Genomic DNA, 26367 nt, shown 5'->3' with positions numbered 1-26367 from the left:
TAAAGAGACAGAGCTGGACCTTAAGAGAGGGAGAAACAGTTTCAGAGAGTAGTTAGAGGAGGTAGACAGGGGATATGATTCATTGGGTAGAGGATGACTTGAGGTGGGTGTTCATTAGACAGCAGGAGATGCCGACACTTTGCTGTTCTCTTACTGTGGGTGATTAGAGCCTTGAGTTTTAGATCTTGCGTTTACATTCTTGGTGTTTAGCTGACTCTTATCCACAGTGAGTTATGATGTAATGAGCAGGCAGGGGTTCAGTGTCTCACTAACAGGACACATGGCTGTTGATAGGCATATTGGTGGTTGTGGAGTTTGGAGGCAAGATTTTTCTGTAAAATAATACAAAACAAACACCAAAACAAACAAAACATCTCTGCTAAGGCGGCGGCTACACCGATCCATCACTGTACAGACAGAAATGTGAGAGTCTGTCTGTGAATTTTGACATGGTCTTACTGTCTGGTGAAAATGCAACAATATGGACAGTCACAAAAACTCAGTTTCACTAACTAAATGGATGATGTCATGTCTATCACTGACAAAAAAAATTCAGCCTCTGTGTAGTTTTCTGGTTGTCAAAAGTGGTTTCAGTCCAACTGAAAGGGATGTGTCATCAAGGAATACATACTCTTCATTGGAAACCCAAGTTAGCTCATAACCTGGTCGGGACCAGGTTATGAGCTAAGTTTAACCTGGGAGCCAGGACTGTCCGTGGCTCATTACGGAGACAAAGAGTATTTAGGGGTCGCGCGGATCCGCTGGCATTTCCTGACGATATTCTCCATGAGCGGTATAGATGTTCATCTGAGGGAATACGCTACATTTGCTCACTTGTTGAGCCAAGTGTCAAGAATGCCACGGATAGAAGTTGTGCGCTCACAGTAGGGCAAACGGTGTGCGTGGTGCTAATAGTATACCTGCACAATGCAGCTATACTATTAGTGGTGCACAGACTGCACGTTTGTTAGAAATATTCCATTGTATCACAGACTTTGTTATAGTAGCCTATTTTTTTAAAGGAAAGCCCATAAAGCATCAGAGGCCAACCATCTTGGTAAGCATGGGCACAGTTGACTAGACACCACCTTGACATCGTTCTTTTCTTGGATTTGATGTTCATATATTTTTGAAGCCGCAGACATGAAAAGTTGACCTGGTCCAGCTTTAAAAGAAATGACTGCTATTTAATGCTCCTTGAAGAGGAAGCCGTCCCTCCTTCTCCTCCTCTGCAGGGAGGTCAGAGGTCAGTCGGCCACAGAACAGCAGCCGTGGATCTGGTAGGGATCCAGTGTCTCTTTCAAGGACACTTGAGCAGGGTGGCGGTTTGAACCATGGTGCTTATAAACATGAGGCTCCCCTGCTGACTATTCATATATACAGTTAGACACACAGAGAGAAAGAGTGACAGGCACATAGAGCCAGACACATATACTCTCATTTTAAGGGAGGGGGTGGGGGTCGGGACCTCCAGCTGCTCTTTTGATGTTGCTTCAAAGCTCCCTGCTCTCCTGCTGAAGCTCCATGATTAGCAGGTCAATACAGCAGCAGGTCACTGACTGTGATAAGTACTTATTACCAGCAGAGAGCACAGTCATGCTGGTGTGGCCCATGGGGAAACACAAGTATTTGTGCATGGCTTCCAAACTGCTAGTTTAGTTTCCTGATTTAGCTGGCTCACGGGAGCAGATATTATTTTGTGTTCCAGTCATGAATATTAATGTTAATGGATGTTAGTGGCAGTTTGTGTGTGTATGTGTGTGTATGTGTGCATGTATGCTTTGTGGTACACTCTGCAGGAGGTTGGTGTGTGCAGCTGTGCTTCCTGTTACCTCCAGCAGATGTTTCACATCTCTGTTTTTGTATCCACTCCACGTACACACACACACACACACACACACACTACCTGCCCCCACTTTGCCTCTAAGAGGACTGATAATGAGCTTCTTTCCATTTATATTCTAGCTGTTAATCTCACTCTTTAATCTGAAGAGACCACCAGTGGCACAGTCAACAGAGGACTTAGATAGTAACAAATAGTGCTGAGGTCAAAGGTCACAAAACCCTGACAATAAAGCCCTGAAGAAAAAAATAAAGAAGAAAGATATTTTATAATATTTTGGGGCTTGAAAGGGGAGAGTGTTAATGTGAAATATTAGATGTTTCTTGTAGAGATGCTTTTATGAAGTTTGTCCCACACTAAACCTGTTAGTAAATCTTCAAAAACCAATCCCGTTGCTCTAAATGTTGTTTATGATACGGCTGTATATTAAATTGGACATGAAAATGGATTGTTCTGCTGATATCAGAAATCATTTTAAGAGAGGATGCTGTTAGTGTGCAGGTTGCGGCAGGCTGGCGTTAAGACTGATGTGGTTTACCATTCACCTTCAGTGGCAGAGAGAAAAAACACTTCTATTGGCTTCTCTTTTGTTCATAGTGAGGATGTGGAACTCATTTCACACTAATATGTCTTCATTTTCATATGAAGTGCAAACTCACAAATCACTGAGGTACCACTCCGTTAAGCAGCACAAAACTCTAATTTCCAATCTGGGCCCACAGTAAAAGATAAGTTTTTTAATGGAGAGAATGTCATGCCCGGTGGCTTCCACCCATCTACAACTCATTTACGCCAGTGCCTCTGCCGTGCTTGTTAAAGCTCACACTCTCCTTGCATAGCAAAACCTGCCTCCTTCCATGCTGCAATTACAAGTCAATATATTCAGTCCTGACTCTCCGAGGGCTGTTTCTCTTCCTGTGGGCTCTGGGCTCTGTGGTTGCCTTTGAACATTTCTTTTTTTTTTTTTTTTTTTTCTTTTTTTTTTTCGTTTTTTTTAAACTATGTTGCTCAGCAGCAGTGGCTTGCCATACAGAAAGTTGATGAGCCCAAGGCTGCTGGTTAGGCCTCCTGCTGTCAACCTGCTGATTCTCCTCTACAAGGCCCTGGGGCGACTACTTTATAAGAGGAGGAGGAAGCACCTTTAACCCTGTTTAGCTCTCCCCAGCAACAACCACTGCTGCCACCTCAGAACCTTCATGTTTGAGCAGGCTTGTGAAAAGATAGTGGCCATGGTTCAATTTAATGAAGAGCAGTGTCCCATTATGACTCTTTGGTGTCAACAGGCTGCAGCCCCCCAGCGGAAAGCAGCTGAGGTTAAACAATATTCCTTTTCTTTGCTGGTTTTCCTCCTCCTCCATCTGTCCTCCCGTGACACTGTATCATTCCCCACATCAGTCAGCCATCACACAGCTTGAATGGACTTCAGAAAATGCTGCACAATAAACTGCATACATTAGTATGCCACAATACTGGGTCCCACAATTAATAATCAAAGAATATCAGCAATTTGGTAATGTTGAACTGCCACATTTCTGCTGTGGCCGTAAATAGTTGCTATGTTGATATAAATTGTTTAAAGTGTAATAATAATTCTCTTTCTCCAAATTCTCCAAACTAATACTATAACTAATAATATTTTATACTCTCATAATGTTTTTTTTTTTCTTTTTCCTATTTATTGTGTTTAGTTTTTTTGATGGGTCTTTTTTTTAAAAAAAAATATACAGTGCATGTGTGTGCACATGTTTGTGTATGCTTGTGTGTGTACTGTGTTTTACTGCTCAGGAGATAGACCAAATTTTGCTGTACAGCTGTGCAATGACAATAAAGAACATTCTCTTCTAGTCTGTTCTGATGGACAAGTGACTTGAAGGTCGCTGTTTTGAACCCCAGGGCCAACTTGTAAAATGTGTTTGAGGACAGTGTATGAGTGATTGCTGTTGAGGCCCCTGTTGAGGCGCCTGTGAGCATTGTGGGCGTTGAATCCTCTGCTCAGTGGTCAGTGGTGTAAGGCTGTGGTCATACTGGGCAGTTCTCAGTGCGAATGTGTGCAGCTGTATGATTGTGAAGCAGTTCCCATTCCCTGGATAGACTGCGATGAGCGCTTGAGCAACCTGATTTTATTTTTTACTAAGGAATAAAGAAAATTTAATGGAGGGTGTCAGCCGTCACTCATGTTGCCTCCTCATGTTAATGAGACGTTTTTTTATGGATAAATCATCTTCCCGCTCCGTAGCAGCAGTCTCAGTATGTGTTTGCAGGAAGTGAAGCTGCTCCTCCATGCCTTATCAGTCTACTTGTTTGTTTGGTACTGGTGTGATGTGTAGCATTTTAACATCAATAAATCATTACCACATTAACTCTGAGACATTAGTGTAATTACCACAAACAAATGAGACTATTGCGGAGAGCCTTGGCAGTCTCTGCACTGCATTTGAAATTGTGTGCCACCAGGTTGGATTCCACAGGAAATGCACCACATTGCTTCAGGGCACAAGAAACAAGTAATATACAACTTTATTCCAGTTTTACTTTACTAACTGCAGACTTATAGCTGCTCGTTGCATCAAAAGGCACATCAGCTGGAATTGGCTGTTTTCATCTCCTCTCCCTCGTCTTGTTTTTCAAAAAAAATGGATGCTGACCAACATCAGACAGGCATATGGGTGTTAAGTAGCAACATCCTCTTTGTGACAGGAAGCAACAAAGCACCAGGATTAATGGGAATGTGGCCCTCACTTGGAGAGACAGAAAGTGCCAGGCATGTCACCTTTAAATCACAACAACACACCAGTCACATTATCACCCAGTCAAACTCTGCATGATCGTGTAAGACGCGTGCTTATGCAAGTGCACTGATGTATGTGTCTGTCTTTCTCACATACGTGTTTCTGATAATTCTTTTTCTGTGGGTTCTGTCTTCCTGTTTTTTCTTCTTTTCTTTTTTCTTTTTGTCTCTGCATGTGTGTCTTTCTGTTTCTCTTTGTTTTTCATTCTCTCTCTCTCTCTCTGTCCGCAGGGGAGGTGTGTTATCACAGTGCAGCTCTGTGATGAAGAGCTGGCTCAGGATGAGGAGGGCGTGGACTATTTCCTGCTGTTTGCTGGCAGCACCCAGAGGCACCTCACCAGCACCTTAAGGAGCAGCCATGACACCCTGCAGGCGCTGTGTCCTGGTAAGCTTCCCACCCACAATCCTTTGCAGCTTGTTTGTCTGGCACCTCCAGGGGACCTGTGGGACGGGAGCTCCACCTACAGTGATTAATTTATGAAAAAAAAAAACAAAACAAAACAGTTTTTAATTCTGCCTGCTCATGTTCATCACTTTCAGTGGTCTCATATCCACTACATATAGTTAAGATTTATTTAACCAGGTTAGTCCCACTGAAATTAATAAGCTGTTCTCTCAAGGACACCTGCCTGTGAAAGCAGCATCATGACAAATAAGAGTTTGGCACCAACAACATACAATCATATATAAAGTCAGAATACAGTAAAATAATACAGTTAAGCTCAAAATAAGATCAAAATAATTGGAAAGTTTAATTCAAGTTCAAGTTTATTGTCAGCTTGAACTTGAACTTGATTTCACTTTCCATTTATTTCAAATCAAATCAGTTCTTCTCAGTTAAATCGAAATCTTCTGTTTAGTGGCATTATTTGCTGTAACCCAAAATTCCCATTAAAGGATGTGCTCACTCAACAGGATGCAAGACTTTATGGACTGTTCAAAAACGTTCATTTTATTTTCAAAGAGGATAGTGTTATTTTGCCTTCCCACCACACAAAAAAGCCCTACATGATAGTCCGCATCACATGTTAGCAGGAGTTCAGTCATTTTTATGAAATGCCAGTGCTGTCCTAGTCTTTTTACTCGTCTGTTGCTGTGGTGAAACAAAAATTACCTCTCTAGAGCATGGCTCGCTCAGTACTGCACTTCAAGAAAATCCATTCACATTTCAGGTATTTAGCCAATGCTTTTCAAGAGGGCCCTCCAGCAAGGTTAAGAGTAGAGAAGGCTTAATTTTTTATTAAAAGTCACCTATAGTAAGGAGGTCAAGGGTCAGACATCACTGCACCCAGAAATCCACCCCCATACCTTAGGAGATATATTAATACCACATAATTCATAGAGTGTAAACTAAGGTGACAGGTAGATGGGATGTCTTGTCACTGTGTCCCTTGTGCTTTTCAGACTGGAAGGAAGAGGGTAGAACATGCTAAACAGCATTATCTTGTTAAGAGCTTGGCTGGCTCTGGCCCACTAACAGATTAGTTCTCCTTCACTGCTCTCGCCTTCAGGCCTTACAGAGCCGCAAAGTTGGGTTGTGAATGACCAGAAGGTGGCTGGTTTGAAACCCCAGGCCATGGAAACTAAACTAGTAGCACTTTCCCTTTGCTCATCCACAACTGCCGCAGTGGAGTTAGTCAGTGGGCAAAGGTGGACGGCTGTGGTTAAAGTAGGCAGCTCCCAGTGGCTGACATTAAAAAAAAGTTTGGTTGTAAAACCACCAAACAGCACTCAAACCCAGTACATGACTGGCAGAGAAGGAGATGAACGAAAAAAGAATGGCTGGTAAGGGAATTAAGGTAGATTTTTAGGTTGAATAATTGGATGCTGAGTCTGTATTTAAATACTGAGACAATGCCTGACTCCCTGACAGTGACATGAATTTTGTCTGGAGGCAGAGGCTCTGCCCTAGCTGGTTTCTTTCTTTGAGAAGAATGACAAACAGTCCTGCATCCACAGAGTATGGCCAGCCTTACGGGGAGGAAGTAAATTGGTGAAATATTGAGGCGTAACGCCGTGTAATAACTTGCAAATTAGGAGCAGGGAATTCGTCATCACTGCATGTATTTACAAGGCAGCAGTGCAAAGCCTTAATTCCCTGTTAGTTGTGTTTTGTCTCTGGATATGCTGTCTATGCGGACTGCAGCCGTCTCTGGCCATTCATCTTTCATGGCATGGCTAAATAGTAATTTTCACAAACTTTAACTGATAACTAATTGCTCTCGTTATGCTGAAGCATCATTGTTAACATCTTTGATGGTCCAATATAATTTTAAACTTCACCAAATAGGCACTAATGAGATTAACATAACATACATAGTTTTAATCATTATTAAGGAGAGATGTTGGCCTAAATTAAGTCAGCAGTGCAAGTCCTCCATTTATTAATGTTTTACTATTTTATTTCATATTTTATTTTACCTGTATCACTGTTGCTTATAGATACTTTTGTTTTCTTAAACCATGACCTGACGTCATGAAGTATGAGTTTAATATACTCCCAGGTCATCTTGACAGATTACATGCATTGCTATTTTTTCTTTGAAGATGAGAGTGAAACCCTTTGTAAAGGTCATGCTCAATCTTTGCGGGGAGGTGATAAATTGTCACTAGAGATGGTGAAGATTAGAATGTGGGTTTGGAAATCTCCACTCTGCGTTGGTTTTTGTACTATATGAGTGTTGTGTGAGCACTGCCTTGCTGATGGTAGTCATGCACATTACCGGTAAGTAACACTTAGGCTTTCAGTCTTGCTTTGTATCACAGGTCATGGTGTGCCTTTGCTGTACCACAAGTGCAGTGTTTTTCCAATAGAGACATCTGTGTTGTTTTTGGTCAAAAGCTCCTTATTGAAGCTAACTGCTCTGTAGAAAGAACACTGGCTGATACTACTACTGATGATATGCTTTCAAAAGCCCCTTTTTGACCAAAGCAACTTTCCCCAGGGACAAGGAACCTTTTGAGGACCTGTCTGTGTTACGACTGTGGGGACCAGGGTCTAAATTTAGTTCCGGGTACATTTTCTTTACCCCCCGAAAAGTCCCTGCTTAGGGGGGTGGTACTTGCAAAATCTGTTTTTCCACCCAAACAACTTGGGTAAAGTCTTACCAGGGCAGCTTTTTAAGGAACGGAAAAGTTTTTTTCAGCCCATTGCTGTCTGTTTCCACCGCTGTCTAAAGACCCATGAAGATCAGGCAAATTGGTCCATTGATGTATGAAACAGTGACGTTTTACCCATCTTTTATTTATTTATTTATTTTACAGTCATGAAGCATCAGGCAATGAACCTATTTTTTATTTAACCTGCCTGTCACAAACTGCCCCTGGACAGTCAGTTTTATAAACAGCAACATCCAACCACCAGCTATCAGGCCAAGACATAAAACCCAGGTTTCATGATGATTTATTTTTCCACAGTGCATTTTCTTTTGATTTGAGAGTGTTTTCAGGATTTGGTGTCATGGATAGTGCATAGTTCTTCAGCTCTCAACCATCAGCCAGTTATGCTTTACACATCACTTTAAGTCCTTCTTGAACAGAAATGAACAAGTATGGACTTGTCACTCTTGTTTTGAAATGTGCCCTGCATAGTTGGATACAGTGCAAACTCATTTCACTTGCTTATGGATAACATTATGCAGAAGGATGCAGAATGGCTAATGCTGGACTTGGAAATCTATCAGATCACTGCTCGGACATAATAGGTTTATTATAAGTGACTTATCTTTAGATATATGTTTCTCCTTGTTTTTTTCATTTGCATAAATTCCTAATGTCACATGTATGCATACTGGATCTGACTACATTGCTCTGTACAGTGCTGTCATATTGTTTCCTTGTCTGCTGCAGCTTGTGGTTGGATCTTTAACCTAAAATGTACAGCTTTTTGACTTGAGGCAGTGAAGTGTATAGTTGCTCCTGCTCTCTCACCCTCAGCCGGGCAAGTTCTTGCTCCAACACTCGTCCCTCATTTGGATGGGCTGTCCAGTGAACTATCTGGGATAATCGAGCATTGCCAGCTTGCTACGTGGAAAACTGAGTGAAGTGGCTAGCAGAAGACAAGGCAGCTCTGTGTCACTTTTCAGACATTTTGTCTCCTTCAGATAGCACCAGTGTGGAAAAGCAGGGTCAGTGCTCATGTTTATGAACAAAGCTCATCTGTCTCACATTAGGTTTGTTTTGGCTTTCCTCCATTGTTGTTTGTGTGACTTCCTTGTGCCGTGGCCAAAAACCTCACCTTAATAGCCACAGCCAGCTCAATACTTGACACGCCAGTACGACACACCCACAACACAGATTTTACAATGCCGCAAAACGTGACGCCCCAAAAAGAAATGCAGGGATTTAGGCAGGTGCACATAGGGTCCTAGACAGATACACAGGTCTATTGATAATATATGCTTTTAATCTATTTATATTTTTATGTGAAAAAGTTGCATATAGCAGCTTTACTGCAATAAAAAAAACTCACTGATTTTGTGTCCTCCCCTGTTTGCTTCCACCTTCCTCTCCCTGGTGCTCCTCCTCCTGTTTCCCTGCAGCCCATGACTGCTGTGAAGAGGTGTGGGTCACTCTGTGTTCCATCAAACGAGGTGTCCCCGAGGCGCCCGAGGACCCAAGGGCCTGCCCTGGTCGTGTAACCCCGTTGACAGAGCATCGATTCTGCTTTGTCCAGGACCTGGCTTTTGACATGGCCCAGTTTCTGGTGAGCATCTTGTCCAGTCATTTTCATTTCTAAGTCAGCTGTAAAAAAAAAAAAAAAAAACCCTGCAAAATAGAGACCTGTCACAGAAAGGCAGAAAGAAAAACCACAATGAAACTATTGATTGGCATGTTGTTGTTTTTTCTTCCCTGACATGACTTGCAATACTAGGTATTCTATTAAAAGATCTCTTTTCAGCACAGGTGGCCACCCCGTGGAATTAAATATTGGAATTTTCTGCACAAGGGAGGACAAGGAGATAATGTCACAGTGGTTTTGACGTATGAAAACGTATGAAGCATTTTCAAGCAATGGAAAAAAAAATGGAATCATGCAGAAACATCTGTTGTGTACATGTCTCGTGCTTCATAGCGCATATCTACTCAGCATATTGTTTGTTTTTGTCAATATCATGCTGCTCTGCAACAAACTTAGCATGGATGGAAATGTGGGAATGTGCCTTCCTACGCCAACATCTTACATTTTAGGCATTTAGTTAATGCGCTTATCCAGAGCGCCTTAAAATGAGTGAATCCAGTAGACTAAGCCTCAGTTCCTCTTCTCTAAAACTTGACTCATCCTTGTAATCACTTGCCACCCAGGTAAGCACGGCGGGGCGGGCCGACGGCTTGGAGGGCGCGCTGCTGCTGGATGAGTGTCAGATTCCCCTGCAGGAGTGTGAACGTCTGGATGAGAGTCTGGCGCTGGCCCTCGACCACCTCAAACTGCCTCCAGGATGGAGCTTACTGGGGAACAAAAAGAACAACAGCACTGGTGAGACTGGAGGGCTGGGGGCTACCTGCATACTTCACAGTTCACATCATGCTCACTTTATTGTTTAGGCACAGTTCAGTTTCCGGGTGTCTGGTGTTACTGATGCAGGGAGATACTAGCACAGCACTACAACACATACTGATGCACTAAGGATCAACCCCCCTCAATTTGTTTGTTTGTTTGTCGTGCAATATCTCAGACAGCGCCGATCGAATGTGGTGAAACTTGAAGGAATGTGTTCTTGACATTTTCAAAAGGCTCAGCAGAGTTTGCCTCACTGAACAGCAACAGAACTCACTCCACTGTCTTGATGGAAAACATCGATTTTTCTCAAAGATTTCATTTATTTGCAGACAACCACAAGCATCATGACTTAGATGATATACAAGGGTTATTAATCACAGCAGATCTCCCGGCGCAACTAGGATTCTTCACAGTTAGCATGTGAAAACTCACCCTAGAGAAGGATAAAAGTTTTAATTTACAAACTGATTTACATGAGCTAAACAAGATTAACTATATTAATCCTCGAGGGAGCATGGAGTTTTGCAGCTGCAAAGAATAAAGGGTAGAGATGAAAATACAACAAATAAAATACCAAAGATTCAAAATGCAGCATTGTAAGCATGTTCGTGGAAGCGATTGTGTTTGTGTGAATTTAACCGATCATAATGACTTTATTATGATGGACTGACAGTGCTGGTAACTTTAGCGTTTGCCTCCTTTGTTAATGCTTGTTGCATTGGTGCCCACCAAAAGTGTGCTACTTGTAATTACCACTAGGAGGCTGTTTGTTTGTCTGTTTGTTTGTTTGTTTTTTTTCAAGTTGGCAGCTCATATTCATGCTAAAGCCAATATTACGTAACTTGATGTAACAAGTCTGTTTATGGATATTAATCTGACTTCATGTTCAGCACCGACAGCAGAGCATGGGCTTGGCCTCCACGCGCTACAGCCAAACCAGACAGCAGTTTGAGCAGTGAGAAATGGATTTGTCAGTGCAAAGAAACATTCTTTTTGTTAAAATTACACTGCCAATTTTCTCCGGCCATTGACTCTGATGGCTTTAATCAGTTAATGCCAGCCAAACGAGCTGATTTGGATGATAAACTCTAGGAGGTAATTGCTCTCTGTAATGTGGCGTAAACAAGACTTTTGGGAGTAGTTAGAGCACTGCCTCTCCCTCTGGCTATTGTAAAGATAATAGCTTATGGTTTAACTTGAGCTTGGAAATTAAGCCAAACCAGCAGAGCCAGCAGGATTTTGAGACAGAATTGTTAAAACAGAAAATGGGTTTGGACTGAGAAGACTGAATAAATGTACACTGGAAAATCTGCGTGCTTGTTCTGATATTTTATTTATCATTGGTTGGAGGCCTGAAAACAAAACTCATCAAATTTGCATTAATACAAATCAGTAAAATGTTTGAAATATGTAGCCTTTTGTTTCTTCCTTGTGTCTGCCTGTTAGTTGATCTGAACGAAATTGGAAAAAAAGTCTTGATTTATTGGGTTTTCCTGTCAGGCGTCAATGCAAATAAATGGCATGTAGACTTTTGATATTCTCCCTGTTTCAAAATGAAATCAGCATTTCAAAGGTGACAAATGATTGGCAGCTCAAAAGTGTAACCATTTCTAGCACCTTTTAAAAGACAGCAGCTAACTGAAATCCTTTTGCTGACAAAATGAGAACTTGAGCTACTGACATTTCATCAAAAATCTTCATGCATGTATACATAGTACAGCGGTTTTAATGTAAATTGCAGGTTTTTGGTTTTCATTAGTGATGGTTAGAAAAACATTCTGTTCAACAGAAACCCCCAAGATATTTTGTATGCGTGAGGCAGTAAAGACTTTCCTGCCTTTTAGGTTTGATCCACGTCACTTTAGTCAACAGAGCTCAGTGTTGCACCTCTTTGGTCATGGACGCGCGCGCACACACACACACACACACACACACACACACACACACACACACACACACAGACACACACACACACACAGCCTCGCAAGAAGTCAGTTGTCATGTTGTTAATGTGGAAGGAGGCTTCCTGCTGTGGTGAGTGATGTGTGCTCTAATAGGCTCTGCTTCACAACATGTCACCGCTTCAATACAAGTACAGCAGCGTCTAACTGCAGGGAGAGAGGAGAAGTGCACCTCTGCTCCCCATTTATCAGATCTGTAAGATGATGGATAGCAGCAGACTATAGGTGGGGGTGACGCGGCTTTATCTCAGCCATCCTTCATGCTGCTGACATGTAGCAGTCACTGATCTCGTCATACCGCACTATTTGTTGTCCTGAGGGTAATTCACTTCACATGGCCAGCACAATACAACGGTGTATGTCATCAGCAACAGCTAACAAATTCACTTGTCTGGAATAGTAATCACCATAGTGAAAGTATTAGCCTGCTTTGTTATGGTGGCAGCCTTCATGCATCTTTAGGACCTAATTTTATAGCATTCATCAAAGTAAGTAGTATCAGATTGATCTAAGTTAAACGAGGATGGGGAAAAGGGCACAAATAAATACTTATCTGAAAATATAAATTAATTTTGGTTATGATGGTAGTGATTTGCAGGACGATTTTCACTGACTGATTGAGTGTAATCAAAGCAGCAGGTGCTTCCATAAAGATTTGCTATGGCAGATAATTAATCAGTCAGCACCCCATGCTTAGGGTGTGGCATCTCTCTAACAAGATAAAATAAGATAAAGCCTCTTTGATTGCTCTGGCGGAATTTTGATTTTGTGGCAGGAAAAAGTAATAAGTTGAAGCCAACAACAGCAGAAAATAAATAGGAATACAACAAATGGGCATTAGACACAACACACAAAAATAAAGAACATATTAACCACAAATACAAGAATGGAAAGTGTGTGTCCTCATTGCCCCAGTGTCTCTGTGCTACTGTTACAGTTACGATAGGTGTGGTTTTAACTGGCTTTGATGTTTAATGTACACTTGCACTGAACAACCATTTGCCCTTCAGAGACAAATGAATCTTGAACTTGAGAAAACACAGTGTGCAAACAGTCAAACAGTATAGCATAGGCTCCTGAGAAATAATGGGAGATGAATGACAACTATGTACTATATGAGATTAGACAAAGGTATGTGATGCATGCAAGATGACTAAAGATAAAAATTTCTTTAAAAATAAGCATGTGGTTTATATAGCAAATGAGAAAATCCTGTTGTTCTGGTGGCTCATGGTGACCCAAACATCCCATTAAGTCACTTTATGTTGGTGATTCCTGTGTTTTGGCAGATGTATCCCAGATTCCACTGAAGCTGCAGTATGGAAATGTAATTCTTGTGTTTTGCCAGCCTGGTGAAGGGGCAAGAACCACTGTTGAAACCTAGCAGCAAGGCATTTCCTGCCACTGGTTGGCATCTCACATTGCAGTGCAGCCCAACTCAGCTAACTGGAGCATTTAATTTGACCAATTAGCTTGAGGTTGGTCAGGGCACACTGGCCCAGACTGGCCAACAGTAAATGGAGTGAAACCTTTCAGCAGCAGACACAGCCAGCTCTGTGAAATGTTGCAGCAAATTAATAATAAGTTATGGATTATCATACTGCCAGAAACAAAGAGGAAAGATTTTTTTGCGACCACTTTAATTGTTCTATGAGCATTTTCACATTTTTTCTTGGGACTTTTATAACAAAAATCAAATGGTATAGACACTGGTGGGAAAAAGTCTCCACACAGAAACTGAAAAATCTAAGAGTGAAATATAAACTGTTTCCTAAATGGCACTAAGCGAATGCTCCACCCCTAGATACATTAACATGAGCTCTTTTCCCTCACTTTTCCCTTTGGCGTAAAGCATCGTAGCCATGAGCGTGGTGTGAATGTGTTACTGATGCTGCTGTCACCTGATGCCTATGTGCCTGTCTGATGATAAATTTGATTCTGCCCTGCACAGTAATAGACTGCTCCCTCTACCAGGCTTAAACGTCTACACAAAAGGTAGACAGGCTTCTTCTGGCCCACAAATATCCTGACAAACTGTCCCAATCAAAGCAGAGTGTGATTCAGTTACACTGATGCTAATTCAGCTGAAAAGATCGCTGGGCTCACCAGAAGCCACTGGGCCTGGCATTAATTCTGCAGGGAGCATGAGTGACATATTTGTGTTTGCCTCTGTGTTTCCATTGTTGTCCTTGGGGATTTGCAGAAGGGACTGCCTGGAGAGTGTCATAGTGTCCTTTTAAAGTAAGACTAATATATGGGGTCGATATTGATATATATCATATTGTCTCTGATTAAAAAAAAAAAAAAAAAAGTCAGCTCTGGTTGGGTCAGTATCAACTGCCTCTTAAATGATGAATGATGACGTGTTTGTTACATAGTTGATTCTGATCATTTGTCAGTCATCAGTCATTTTGATGAGATTTTAGACTGCATGAGTGTTTCATCCTCTTTTTCTTTTATGAATATCAGCAAAAAAAAACAAAAAACAAAAACAAAACATACTAGCTATTGGTTGCTTCAATGCATTGGCCTTCAAGAGCCTGTATTGCTTGATTCGTAGTGTGTGGACAGGCAGTGGGTTTTCTGGCACCATCAGTGTGTAAAGGTGTAAATTTCTGATCTACAGTGGGTCACTGTGCACCCTGCACTAGTTTAATTAGTCTGCACTGCAGCGTTGCCAAGCTGCAGGAAGCAGTAGAATGTTGGCTCTCGAATTTTCATTCTTTCTCTCTTTGTTTATTTCTGCCTGTATTTCCCTCTGTATTTATTTCTTTCTCTATTTCTTTGTGTCTTTGTGTGTTTCTGTGTGTCTGTCTGACAGTCTGTATTTCTGTCTGTCTGTATTCTTTTAATTGCTTACACCTTTCTATTTTCCTCCATCCCTCTCTCAGATCTGGATCCGCAGGAGACTCTGTTGCACTTTGCAGCGCGTCGTGGACTCACTCGGGTTGCGCTCTTCCTGCTGCAGCAGGCTGGAGCCAGAGAAGCTCTGCAACTGGCAAACAGACAAGGCCACACCCCCTCAGCCATCGCAGCGCTGCGAGAACACCATCACCTCCATCAGCTCCTCACACAGTAAGGACTGACCTGATCTCGTAATGATAAGCAAGGTCGTTTTAAAACACAAATAACTTTCTTTATACGGCGCTTTGTAAAATGGAAGTTGCAACATCCTTCACAAACAGGCAATGAGAAGAAACACAATAGATGTAACAGCAATTGTGAGAAAATGAAAATAAAGCGGGATAAATTATTAGTTAAATTATGAGAAGGCCTTTTGGTACAAATGCGTTTTGAGAAGTGAATTAAAGGATGACACTGATTTAGCCAGTCTAAGCTCCTCAGGCGTGGAATTAGAGCTGAGATATCTGACTGCGTTTGTATGATGCATGCTGTTTCCACTTTTTTGATAGGATTTCTCACATAGCATTCTTAGTTTCAGTTAAAAAGGGCTTTTCCTCTTGAATACCTGCCTCCAAAGGGGCAAAGTAAGGCATTTTTCCTCCCCCTTTCTGTGACTTCAGAACAACCTCTCCTCAGGTGGAAATACCACATGTTGACTTGTCTGTTTTCAAACTGTTTCTACTGTTTGACGATGAGATTGGCTCAGAGTTTCGATGAACGTTGCCCTCTTCCCTGTACAAACAGCCAGATGTCAATATGTCGGATGGAAGATGTGGTCGCACTAGATCCTTTAGCGCAATGTTGTTTGTCTGTTATTTTCATGGAACAATAGAAATATCCGAAGAACATCACACCAAAGCCACAACGCGGCCTAGCTTAGCCCTTTTAGCTGCAGTCAGCTAGTTGAGGACAGATTGAAAGCTTGTGGGCTCCCAGTATTGTTCCATGGAAATCCAGAGAGATGGGAAACTGTTGCACAACATAAAGACTTTGTTTATGACTCCTGTGTCTGCTGGTGTGTAGTAATACCGCTTCAAAACCCTAACCCTGAGCCTTTAGGATAAACAGAGGGGGAGTATATGTTGTGATTGAGTTTGTCAGGTGTTATCCTGAAAATGCCTTTTTTTGAGTGAGTAGTAAAATGAAATTCTTCTCATCCCTCTATAGTTAAACATTAAGCTGGTAGAGAAGAAAAAAAATCTGTTTTGTGGTAAATGGACTGAGACATGGCGTTAAGTGGAAATGGACCTCATTTCTTGGTTTTAACACTGTACTTATCTACTAATGGATAGTTTTCACTTAACTCCAAATGAAGATAGTACAAGCTGAAGGACAACTACCACTTAGTGAGCCAGCTCATTGGTGAACCATGCATTTAAGTTGCTTCAGAACAGCTCGCTCTCTCTTTATGTGTTGGTAATTGCATTTCCCTCATGAAAAGTGAAGTCACTTGCAGTTTAGTGGGTGACCTCAGCCACCAGGCCTCAGAGCTAACCGCTCCACCCAGTATTACACAAGCTGATCTGCCTGGCTGGGAGGTGTCTGCCCTTTACACTGCTGTCGTTATGAACAAAACATTACACAGACTTTTACCTTCCTCGCTGAGAACAAATGCAGCAGAGGGAGTAAAGTTTGCTCAGAAATGTCACTGACATGAAGTGGTTTTGAAGTTTGCACTGTGTACACCAGCAAGCAAACTAACTTGTTTGTTCCACCAGCTACAGTGGCTTCTATACCTTAAATTTCACCAGCCACTGTAACCAGTTAACAACATTATTAGGACTAACCATAGCATCTGAGCAATGGCTGCTGCTACAGCAATGAAGGAAAAATGGAGCATTAATGTGGTGACTCTTTAAACTCCCTCCCTTTAAAGCACTTCCATACTATGTTAGCCAATTACAGCACAGAGCTCTTGGGGTGATCTAAGTGTTATTGGTGTTTTTTTTTTTTTGTTTTTTTTCACTCAGGGCTGGGGCGTATACAGAGAAGGACGTAGGGACAGAGACTGCTCATCGAGTCTCTGCAGATTCCAGAGTAGTGTGCCACCTACCCAGACTGAACACGCACACCCTAACACTGGGCATCTACCCTGACCGCAACCCCCCGACCCTGCAGAGGATTGTGGAGCAGCTGCAACACTTGATCTGCCATCTCCATGCCAAGGTGAGTCATGCCACCCTGCCCTTTTTCACATGGTGTCTCCACATTTCTCCTGTTGGTTTCATCCAGGAACGCTCTAACTGTTGACACTGGATCATTGTTTGCCTTTTTACTGCCCTCATTTTTTTAACCTTCAGGCTTAGTTTGCATGACTGGTGGAACACCTTGTGCAACCACAGGCAGTTGATAAGAAGTAGAGAACAGTGCTATTGGTTTCTCTGAGAGAAACGCTCTGCTCTTTCTCTCTTTTCTGTAGGGAGTTTCTACACTGGACTTGCAGTCTGAGTTTCTACACACAGCCACTGAATGCTGTGATGGTGTAGGAACAGAGACAGCTTTTTCTGAGCGACTACAACAGACAACTACAGCATCAGAGCACCTGCATTCATTGACTGAGGAGAGCCGGATAAAAAACGGGCTAGAGGACGGCAGCAGGAGCGCTGTTGGTGGTGGAGATGGTGAGGCTGGGAATGAAGAGAGAGAGTGGGAATTGTGTGTGAGTCCTTCAACCTCAGTAAAACGCCCCCCAGACCATGGCCTTGGCCCCCCAGAGGACTGGGTGTGTCTCAACCCAAACACTGAGAGAGATTACAGCCGAGAGGCGGAGGAGGAGGAAGGGAGGGAGCAGCTTGTTGTTGCTGACCAGAGTTTGACTTTATGTGATAGGAGTGAAGAGGCACAGAGTGAGACAGAAGGGGAGAGTCTTGCTGTGGGAACACCACCAACAGCAGCCTGTGGTAAACAGACAGAGGAAACTGATAGAGGAGACGCTGTAATCCGGGAAGGACAGGAGGCCACAGAGGGGAAGGAAAGAGCCCAACAGGAAGCAGAGGAGAGCACTGCCAGGAGGGAGGAGGAGAAGGAGGAGGAGAAGAAGAAGGAGGGGATCAATTTAGAGTCTAAGGATCCAACAGCGCACAGCGGAAACACAACGGTTTCAGCCATGGGCCAATCACAATCATTAGAGAATTCAGAGGAATCGGACACTTCTGATTCAGACATGAAAGACTGTTCCCAGGAAGTTGGTGATTTAGAGGAGGAGATGCGTTACAACCAGGAACACTGTGACAGGATCTCTTTAGACAGGGAGAAACCAGAGAGTGAAGGGTTAATGGACCCTACTTCAACACCGGAGGACCTCCCTAACCGTTCACTGATAGAGTGCGATGATGTAATGCAGGAGGAGCCGTCTGAATCTGCTGGTCAATGTCCCGTGATAGTGGGCCTCCACAAGGGGGAACCTCCATTGGACATAAACAGCTTGGAACAAAACCAGGAAACAGCTGTTAGGGATTACTCTACAGTGCAACAGTGGGACTTGGCTGATGGCTGCAGTTATTTAGCTCCAGAAACTGAATGCCATTTTGGGGACTGTACTGGAGCAGATAGTGATAAAGAGTTAGATAGATCAGTGTCAACCAGTATAGACGAACAGGCTACAGTACCTCGAGCTGATATAGGAAGTGCCAGTTTGCCTTTGAATGAGCCTGACAACCTTGAAGAAACATATGTGCAAAATACAGCAGATTTTCAGACAGCTGGTAACTCTGTCGGCAATAAAGGGACATATCTTCTCGACTCTGAGGCATCATCTGAAATAATGCCGAGCTCAGGTAAGGGATATGCTGACTCGGACTCAGGGACTACTCAAGGCTTCTCCAGCGATGAGGAGGACAGTTTCCGATCTGTCGGAAGCTCCACAACAGAAATATTCCAGTCAACCCAGGAACCTGACAGACCCAACATGGAGGAGCAGGACCCGGTTAAAACCAATACAGAGGAGCTGGTCTCAGTTGGAAACAAAATGGCTGAACAAGATGACATGAAGCCTGGTGAAAGCAATGAACACTTGCTGGCTGTGGCCCCCGGGTTCCCTTCGGACCACAGCACTGTCAGTATACTGACAGTGACTGACTGCGGGCAGGCTGGCAGTGAGCCTGAATCACAACTGTCACCCAGCCTCCATACAATAGAGCCTTTGAGTCTTGAGGGGACAGGGGAGAAACTGGCTCCAGAAATTTCCAAAGAGGATATGTCACTGGGCCTGGTGTTGTCAGAGAGCGGGGACAGGCCAACGGTGAAGGTCGCTGAGAGTCAGTGTGAAACTGCAGAGGACAACAACTCTAAACTGAATCTAGAGACTGTAGAAGAGCATTCAGAGTCAGAGGTCACTGACGGGGTCTTATTTGAACTGAAGCCATCTGTTGCAGAAGGGACAGAGATTACTGGCTCAGCTGAAGAAGACACTCGGCCCACAGAGACCAGTAATAATCTTGAGGAGGTTTCAGCAGAGGACAGTGGAGAGACGGACCTGCAGCTGGTGCCGCAGCAGCTGGGAGGGGAAAATTCAGAGATGACAGCAAATGAGAGGTCATTTGAAACCGATGCTGATGAGGGTTTAAGACATTCAACCATTCAGATCACTATGTTGTCATCAGAAGACATTACTTCAGATAGTGCAGATGTCATTGGTGCAGGAACTGAGCCACTTCCTGCTGGTGGAGCATTCAGTGAACCTCCTACTGAGGAGGTGTTTTCTTCAGAGGAGGTGACAGAGAGTCCAAGGTTGCCGGACGTGATGGATGGAGCCTCATACTGCCACCCCAGTCCTATCCAAGGTGGGAAAACATTGATTGAATTTATTTCAGTGTGATTTATTTAAGCCTTAGACTTCCATATACCATCTTACACCATTTTCCTAACTCAGATATCATACAAAATATGCTGCTTGTAGACAGTTTGCCACATGCAGTTTACCTTTTCAGAAATACATCTCAAGTTATTTATAATCATCTAAAATTGAATTTCATCCTCAGTTTCTCCCAAATCACATAAAAGACAGATTCACTCCTGTCAAGGCTAATGGCACTAGCTCTCTATAGCTAAAGGCAGTGTAGTTCACTTTAATTATGCTTGGAGAGGTTTTGTGTCACTTTCAGTTGTGACATATTTCTTTCCCTGACAAGACAATATACAGATATGTTTTGCTTTGCCTTTTTGCTCTTTTGACACGAGGTGACAAAATGTTCTCCTAATGAGGCTTTGGCGACAGGATGTGTTAGGATGTGAGAATCGCATAATAATTGTGCCACAGTGGTGCATGCTGGGACACAGGAATAAATCGTGCCATGTTATGTAACATGAAATACTGAGCCAGTTTGTCTTTGATACCTTAAGCCATGGATAGTCTGACAACATTTGCTTTAATATTCATATGTTGTTTTTTCTCTATCTCTCTCACACATGCATGCACACAAGCACAAAAATGCTTTGTGCCAGCAGGCACAGTCACATTACCAGTGCATGTGACCTAGTGTCAAGTCACAGTTTTAGAGGGTTGGGTTCACTAAAACAGAAACACACGCACACGCATGCGCACACACACACCCCCGCACGTTCGCATGCATACACAGTGCAGAAAGTGAGACCTATAGAGTTTTAAGCTGCCTATATGAGGTCTCTGCTCTTATAAATGAACTTCCAGTGCTCCTCTGCCTGCAATTTTCACTCATCAAGAATAATTGTACTGGACCCAAGTCCAATAAAGAAAGGTCAAGAGTAAGATTGGTGTTGTGCGTCACATAGAGAATAGGGCGTCATTATGAAAGGGGATATATTTACAGTCTGACTGTAGCCTAGCAACAGGTTACCTCATTAGGCACTAGGTCATAGAAAAAATCAATTGAAAAGTCAGTTTTTTGTGATTTTGTAAATCGCTGATTCCTACAAAAAAAAAAGAAAAGAAAAGAAAAACAGAATTTGTAACTCTGCTCCTATATCTTGTCCCTATCATTCCTATCAGAGAGGATTTTTCTTCCCTCTTTACTTCATTGATCAGCGGATATTTACTCACATAAGCTGAGCAAGCTTTATTTTTTAATCTGTCCAAGGATTAGGAGTCAGAATTCTACCCTCACTGGACCCATTTGTCTCTTTTGTTATCATGCTATAATGTCATTCATTTCATTTCAAAATTTAATTGTTCTTTGAGGAAACTTCCAGGCATATTTTGAAATATAAAACATACCTATTGCATCATATACTACAGGCAAAGCTTGTCTGCAGTGAGGTATAAATTCGTCCTGAGTTAAGGTGCTAAACACTTGTTATTGCTTCTCATTGATGGGGGGTGGGGCTTGCCCTTCACTAACTATATTTTGTTGTGCACATTTCTCCAGAGATGGATGTTGGCGTGTCAGAAGACCTCAGGGATGGTCCAAGGGAGGATGAAGATGGTCCAGAGGAGGAGGAAGACTCTTCCATGGTAAGCTTCAGAACTTTAAAACCCCTCACCCCTCATAAAGCCATTTGCACAAAAGGATTTTGCACATGAGAAACCAGCTGACCTCATTTCCTTATCTACATCTTGTGTAGAGAATGTGTCACCGTAGCATAGCTGATTAGAATTCTGTACAATGTTGAGTTTGTGTTTCTGTGAGGCTAGAATGTGTTGTTGATCCCGCTGGAGGTATTATGGGTTTAATTTTAACTAATCATCTGTTATGGGAGGAGTCAACTCGATAAACCCAACGATATACCTGCTTGAACCTTCATTCCTTTAACATTTGCATACTAGATTTCAAGAGAGAGTGACATCACATCATTTGGAATTGGTGAAACACATGTTGTTTTGTCATTACTCAGGATAGATGACTTTTCTGTTTTGCCTCAACGCAGTCATGAAAAATTCAGTATAATATTTCAGCCTGCAAGGGCTTCTGACAAATCATATAAGCCTGTTGCTGGCAAAGATATTCCATTTTGATTTGTTCCTGTAGAGTTCAAGTAAAAGATTGAGCTCCTGCTTATTATCAGTATCACAGAAGTGAAATATTGCTGATTGCCTTGATGTAAGTGAGCAAAAGAAGATACATCATTTTACCACTGTGGGGAGAAACAGTGTGATGTCTCAGATGAATTGACTTCTTATGTTGGTTGGATATAATGTTGGTGGTGCAGGAATTTAAAGTTATTCTTGTGTTACCCAGATGGCTTAATTTAAATATAAAACATACACTGAGCAAACATGTGCCATCATGGCAGGCTGGTGGCTCAGTGGTTAGAAAGACTACTAAAGCATAACGATCTGCAAAGGACACACGTCATTGCATTTTAGGCTGTGGGATCAGGGAAGGAAGTGCTACCAAAGAGCTTGATATGTTGCACAGTGATTCTCCACAGCATCAGAAGATTTTGAAGGCTGTCTTGAACATCTTTATCCTTTAAGAAAGAAAAACTGCTGTCTTTTTTTGATCACAAAATAGTTTTTTTTTTTTTTTTTTGTTGTTGATTAGTGCAGCCGTAAAATCAGCAGGCTTGTATAATGTGGAAGTGTCCCGTGGGAAGGTCCTTACCTTGTGCACAGGATAAGAGCAGTACCTAAGATCAAAGAGCTTTACTGTCTGACCTTCTCCTGTGGGAGACACTGTCATGTTATTGTATTATGTTGCTGGTTTCCTGCAGTCCATTCACTCTCAGCTCAGCCACTGAGCACATGGATGTGATCTTCACTAGACGAGGCCTTACTCTAAAATGTTGCTGACTGACAGATTCCTCAGCAGCCATAGACTTGAGTGGCTTTGCTTATTCCTGGGTTGTGGTCTAGGTTAGTGGCTTGTTCTGAATGCCAGATGTTAGTCTGCAGGAAATACAGACAGTCTGCAGGACAGGGGGTCGCCAGCAGAGGGCAATATGCCCTTAATGCCTTCACTGGTGCTTCCCCTATTCAACAGAGGGAGAATATAATGACCTGCCATTTGAGCCTGTTGAAATATCTTGTAATTGCTATGATCAGGAGCAATTCTGGAGCCATGCTGGTGTTGAAGATACTGCAGTTGGAGTTGAGGTGAGGAATGGTCTTGTCTTATACAGGACACACATCTAAAGCCCAGTTTATTTTATTTTTAGATTAAAAATACATAGAATCAAAGTGACTACATATGCTGAAAACAATCACGCAACAGTCTGTAAAAATCAGTTTTAAGAAGTGATTTGAGGATGATACTGAATTAGCAAGCGTAATACAGTGTCAATGCAAGTGCTTATCTGTGCAGATGAGATGAAAATTAGTTTAATATATCACAACCAACAAACAGTAAGGACAGCAGACTGGATAGACCAGATAACAGAATGTAAATGACAGCAGAAACAGGATGGCTTAACTAGAACAAGTATATGCATGAAGTGGCAAGTAAGGTTAAATATATAATGAGGAGCGTATCCGTGTTTGGAGAGGATGTAAGCCAGTAGAGATGATCTCTTGCTCTTCTGCAAGTTAGCTGTTGCATCACATACTGTACACCAGCAGAAAAACCAACCATGACCCGACAGTACTCTCAGCTGCCATGTGTAAATCTAGATTGTATCATATAGTAAGACTTAAATAAGAAGTCACAAGTTAAAGCCGTGTGTGTGTGTGTGTGTGTGTGTGTGTGTGTGTGTGTGTGTGTGTGTGTGTTTCCAGAGGAAAATGTGGAAGTGTTTACTCTGGGAGGTCAGAACAAAGAGGGAGGGGCGAGCTATGTGAACAGGAAGCTGTGTGTGTGTGTGTGTGTGTGTGTGTGTGTGTGTGTGTGTGTGTATTGCTTGGTATATGTGTACCATATGTTCCTGATGTATGTGTCATTTTTTGTGCAAGTGCTTTTATGAGAGAGAGAAAGTGAGAGAAAGAAAAGGAGAGAAGGCGGACTATGCAGGGTTGCTTTGACAGCACTGTAACAGTGTCTTTCCTCTCATGCCAATAAAACATACATGAACCCAGAGAGAGAGAGGGGGGGGGCAGACAGACAGACAGAGAGAGAGAGAGAGAGAGAGAGACAGACAGACAGAGAAAGACAGACAGACAGAGAAAGACAGACAGACAGAGAGAGACACAGAGAGAGAGAGAGAAAGACAGACAGAGAGAGACAGAGACAGAGAGAGAGACAGAGAGACAGACAGAGAGAGAGAGAGAGAGAGAGAGAGAGAGAAAGAGAGAGAGAGAGGGACAGAGAGAGAGACACAGAGGGACAGAGAGACTGACAGAGAGAGAGACAGACAAAGAGAGAGAGAGACAGAGGTAGTTATGTCCTGTGTGAGAGTATGTTGTTTAGTCAGTAGTTCAGGCCATGTGACTGAGCAACTCTGCAGCTTTCCCCTTTTAATATGAATGCTTACACATGTATGTGTGTGCTTTATAGGTTTTTCCCTTTTTAGAAATATGGAAAGAAGGTGCAATATAAGCTGGCAAGTTGTTGGGCCAGTTCATGGGCTTCATACTCAGATACAGGATACTTGATTATTGATCGGAAACTATGTTACCAAAAGGGTACAGAACATTTGACAAGGTATTTGGTGTGAAAACAGGCACTGTAGCATTGTACATATTCACCAATGAAAACTATAAGGGCATATCAAACTCCAATTCTCTCTCTCTCTCTCTCTCTCTCTCTCTCTCTCTCTCTCTCTCTCTCTCTCTCTCTCTCTCTCTCACTCTCTCTTTCTCTCTCTCTCACTCTCTCTTTCTCTCTCTCTTTCTCTCTCTCTAGTCACCACTTTGGTGCGTTTGGTTCAGCAGCCTGAGTGTCTCCCTGATTTTAGAAAAACCTGGTCCTCTGTGCAGGTTTGGTGGGTGGAGTCAGGCTGAGGCTGAAGCATGGCTGGATTTGGTAGGCGGGCTTTAGATGGGATGGATTGTTTTGTTTGAGGCTGTCAGGATTCACTTCCCCGACAGGCATCAGACAGAAGTCAGAGGTCGACTCCGGAAGGGACTAACGTGAACCTGGATGCATCTAAATCTCAACCAGGTGACTCCAGGGATGTAAGTTTAATTTGGAAAGTAGTGGGGACACCAAATTGGCAGGGCTTCTGGGATTCTCCCTAGAAGAAGAATTAGAAGAAAAAAAGAAAAACAGAGAAATAATTAAATAATATTTTCAGCAGTTTTTGCAACTGTACACAATATTTTGATTATTTAGTGTTCTTGAACAGATATCTTAAACATGTAAGATAGACATGTTCTGCTTAACTAACATGAAATAAATTATATCATTCATATCATTTATTATTTACCACAAAAACATGCTACTTAAAAACAAGAAGCTGCAAGAGATTCAATCAAACAATAAAATGAAGTAGCTAACATTGTACTATTGTTATCCATGCAAACAGTATCTGAACAAGCTGGATAGCAGTCTGTCAGCTCCGGAACAAATTCACCCTGCAGCTCACACTGAAAACTTTTAGCTTGGCTTGTGCTATTCCACTCAGGTAAGACTACTACACATCCACATGCTACTCCTACAGTGCTCCAAGTTGGTAAGCTTGACTAGGCTCTTGGCACTGTTGACACCATGTTACATTTTAAATTAAATCTGCCAGACCATTTTATTTTATCTGATAAGTGCAATGCTTAACAGCCTGTCTGTTTGTGCAGCTTCCTTTTCCCACAGCAGCCATCCTCAGAGGTGAACCATCACCAATGTGTTTTTGCTTTTAGACAAGTTAGAGTGTGAGCGAGTTAACCTTTGAGTGGATGAACACATTTAAAATTATCTTAATTTATGCTCCAAGCAATCACGATGGCAACTGATTTCACTGGTTAGCTCCTCCTCTCCTGTTGGAGCTGTGTTAATGGATGAAATTAGTTTTTGTAGCCTTTGGTTGGGATGAAAACCTACAGTGCATGGTTAAAAACCACTGCTTTACAGAGTGTCTGCAATTATAGGGAAGCTGCTGACTAAACCAGTATTAACAGTGGTGGTCAGAAGTGGCATTTGAACCCGCAACTGCTGTAACTGTTGTCCACATTGAGGTTACTGCAGCTGCTGCTGAATTTATGCAGTGACTATGCTCATACTTCCCTACTGTGTTATTGGAGTATTGTACCAGTGTAGTACTGTGGCTATCTGTCTGTCACAGAGAATCCTGGAATCCCATTGGCTGAACACTAGTTGAGATCATAACACTGATTCAGAGAGGGAGAGGGAGAGGGAGAAAGAGGGAGGGGGGAGAGAGAGAGAGAGAGAGGGAGAGGGAGGGGGTGTAAGAGTCAGGGAGAGTCAGGAGAAAAGTTAAGTGGCGAGAGAAGAGAAGAAGAAGGGAGGGCAGAAGAGGAGAGGGAGGGAGGGAAGAGATGAAGGAGGGAGGGAGTAGAAATCAGAGCCTGGAAGAGGGTTGGTTCTGCAGCCAGATGTGAAGCTGAGCAGACAGCCTCACTTCTTCTCACCAG

At 42.6% G+C, this 26367-nt stretch overlaps 1 protein-coding gene and 1 pseudogene across 1 annotated transcript in view; one reads left to right on the top strand and one right to left on the bottom strand.

Moving 5' to 3' along the window:
* sv2ba (synaptic vesicle glycoprotein 2Ba) overlaps positions 1-26367 on the bottom strand; it is a 163382-nt gene that overhangs the window by 62580 nt on the left and 74435 nt on the right. The gene's annotated exons all lie outside the window — the stretch shown is intronic.
* Positions 1-26367, top strand: part of LOC115378596 (A-kinase anchor protein 13-like) — a 121042-nt pseudogene that overhangs the window by 23934 nt on the left and 70741 nt on the right.

The sequence above is a fragment of the Myripristis murdjan genome, chromosome 3 (genome assembly GCF_902150065.1).
Source record: "Myripristis murdjan chromosome 3, fMyrMur1.1, whole genome shotgun sequence".
NCBI lineage: Eukaryota > Metazoa > Chordata > Actinopteri > Holocentriformes > Holocentridae > Myripristis > Myripristis murdjan.
This window is presented reverse-complemented; position numbering and strand designations above follow the sequence as displayed.